The sequence below is a fragment of the Lathyrus oleraceus genome, chromosome 7, assembly GCF_024323335.1.
Source record: "Lathyrus oleraceus cultivar Zhongwan6 chromosome 7, CAAS_Psat_ZW6_1.0, whole genome shotgun sequence".
NCBI classification, from domain to species: domain Eukaryota; kingdom Viridiplantae; phylum Streptophyta; class Magnoliopsida; order Fabales; family Fabaceae; genus Lathyrus; species Lathyrus oleraceus.
The window spans coordinates 217,820,634-217,823,133 of NC_066585.1; the positions used below are offsets into that span (position 1 = coordinate 217,820,634).

General features: G+C 32.4%; 3 non-coding genes across 3 annotated transcripts; all 3 read left to right on the plus strand.

Moving 5' to 3' along the window:
- Positions 1 to 130: 130 nt before the first annotated feature.
- Positions 131 to 204, plus strand: TRNAV-CAC (transfer RNA valine (anticodon CAC)). The gene has a single exon. It is a non-coding gene; the product is annotated as a tRNA-Val (tRNA).
- Positions 205 to 1,017: 813 nt separating this feature from the next.
- TRNAV-CAC (transfer RNA valine (anticodon CAC)) lies at positions 1,018 to 1,091 on the plus strand. The gene has a single exon. It is a non-coding gene; the product is annotated as a tRNA-Val (tRNA).
- Positions 1,092 to 1,832: 741 nt separating this feature from the next.
- On the plus strand, positions 1,833 to 1,906 carry TRNAV-CAC (transfer RNA valine (anticodon CAC)). Its single transcript has one exon. It is a non-coding gene; the product is annotated as a tRNA-Val (tRNA).
- Positions 1,907 to 2,500: the final 594 nt, after the last annotated feature.

Genomic DNA, 2,500 nt, shown 5'->3' on the forward strand with positions numbered 1-2,500 from the left:
AACTTTTTCTTTGTTTCCTTATAAAACATCGACATTTAGCTTGAATGTGTCCAAAACATTTGCATTTATGACATTGGATCCCTTTGCCTCTTTAAGAACGGTTGAGGCTTTGACTTGTATAATAATAAGTGTCTGGGTGGTGTAGTTGGTTATCACGCTAGTCTCACACACTAGAGGTCCCCAGTTCGAACCTGGGCTCAGACATTTTTTTTTGAAAAAATAAAACATATGGGCTCGAACAATGATGGGCATCATTATGATAATGAGAGGCAGGAAAGATTGTTCAACTATAAAAGAGAATTTAATGGCTCACCATTATCTCTAACACCTTGCATGTCTTTGATGTGAGTAGTGAACGTCACAATATTTTTTTAACTTTTTCTTTGTTTCCTTATAAAACATCGACATTTAGCTTGAATGTGTCCAAAACATTTGCATTCATGACATTGGATCCCTTTGCCTCTGTAAGAACGGTTGAGGTTTTGAGTTGTATAATAATAAGTGTCTCGGTGGTGTAGTTGGTTATCACGCTAGTCTCACACACTAGAGGTCCCCAATTCGAACCTGGACTCTGACATTTTTTTTTTGAAAAAATAAAATATATATATATAAAGTTTTACACAATCGATTCATCACCATCACCCATTTGCATTACTTTATAGATTTTTAAAATAAAAGTCAAACTGGTTCCAACATCCAATGGCTATGATTAACTGACGGTGTAAAATCTTTTTACGTACGGTGTCACTGTATTTCAATTAAATCCATATATATATATATATATATAAATATATATATATATATATATATATATATATATATATATATATATATATATATTATATATATATATATATATATATATATATTATCATTGATGACATTGTAACTTTTTCTTTGTTTCCTTATAAAACATCGACATTTAGCTTGAATGTATCCAAAACATTTGCATTCAAGACATTAGATCCCTTTGCCTCTGTAAGAACGGTTGAGGTTTTGACTTGTATAATAATAAGTGTCTGGATGGTGTAGTTGATTATCACGCTAGTCTCACACACTAGAGGTCCCCAGTTCTAACCTGGGCTCAGACATTTTTTTTTGAAAAAATAAAAACATATGGGCTCGAACAATGATGGGCATCATTATGATAATGAGAGGCATGAAAGATTATTCAACTATAAAAAAGAATTTAATGGCTCACCATTATCTCTAACACCTTGCATGTCTTTGATGTGAGTAGTGAACGTCACAATATTTTTTTAACTTTTTCTTTGTTTCCTTATAAAACATCGACATTTAGCTTGAATGTGTCCAAAACATTTGCATTCATGACATTGGATCCCTTTGCCTCTGTAAGAACGGTTGAGGTTTTGAGTTGTATAATAATAAGTGTCTCGGTGGTGTAGTTGGTTATCACGCTAGTCTCACACACTAGAGGTCCCCAATTCGAACCTGGGCTCTGACATTTTTTTTTTACAAAATAAAACATCTGCACTTGAACAATGATGGGCATTATTATGATAATGAGAGGCAAGAAAGATTGTTCAACTATAAAAAAAAAAAAGATCGGCTCCACCCTAATAGTTGTGTTTCACATGATATAAAGACTATATATATATAATATATATATATATATATTATATATATAATATATATATTATATATATAATATATATATATATATTATCATTGATGACATTGTAACTTTTTCTTTGTTTCCTTATAAAACATCGACATTTAGCTTGAATGTGTCCATAACATTTGCATTTATGACATTGGATCCCTTTGCCTCCTTAAGAACGGTTGAGGTTTTGACTTGTATAATAATAAGTGTCTGGGTGGTGTAGTTGGTTATCACGCTAGTCTCACACACTAGAGGTCCCCAGTTCGAACCTGGGCTCAGACATTTTTTTTTGAAAAAATAAAAACATATGGGCTCGCCATTATCTCTAACACCTTGCATGTCTTTGATGTGAGTAGTGAACGTCACAATATTTTTTTAACTTTTTCTTTGTTTCCTTATAAAACATCGACATTTAGCTTGAATGTGTCCAAAACATTTGCATTCATGACATTGGATCCCTTTGCCTCTGTAAGAACGGTTGAGGTTTTGAGTTGTATAATAATAAGTGTCTCGGTGGTGTAGTTGGTTATCACGCTAGTCTCACACACTAGAGGTCCCCAATTCGAACCTGGGCTCTGACATTTTTTTTTTACAAAATAAAAACATCTGCACTTGAACAATGATGGGCATTATTATGATAATGAGAGGCAAGAAAGATTGTTCAACTATAAAAAACGAAAAGAAATCGGCTCTACCCTAATAGTTGTGTTTCACATGATATAAAGACTATATATATATATATATATATTATCATTGATGACATTGTAACTTTTTCTTTGTTTCCTTATAAAACATCGACATTTAGCTTGAATGTGTCCAAAACATTTGCATTTATGACATTGGATCCCTTTGCCTCTTTAAGAACGGTTGAGGTTT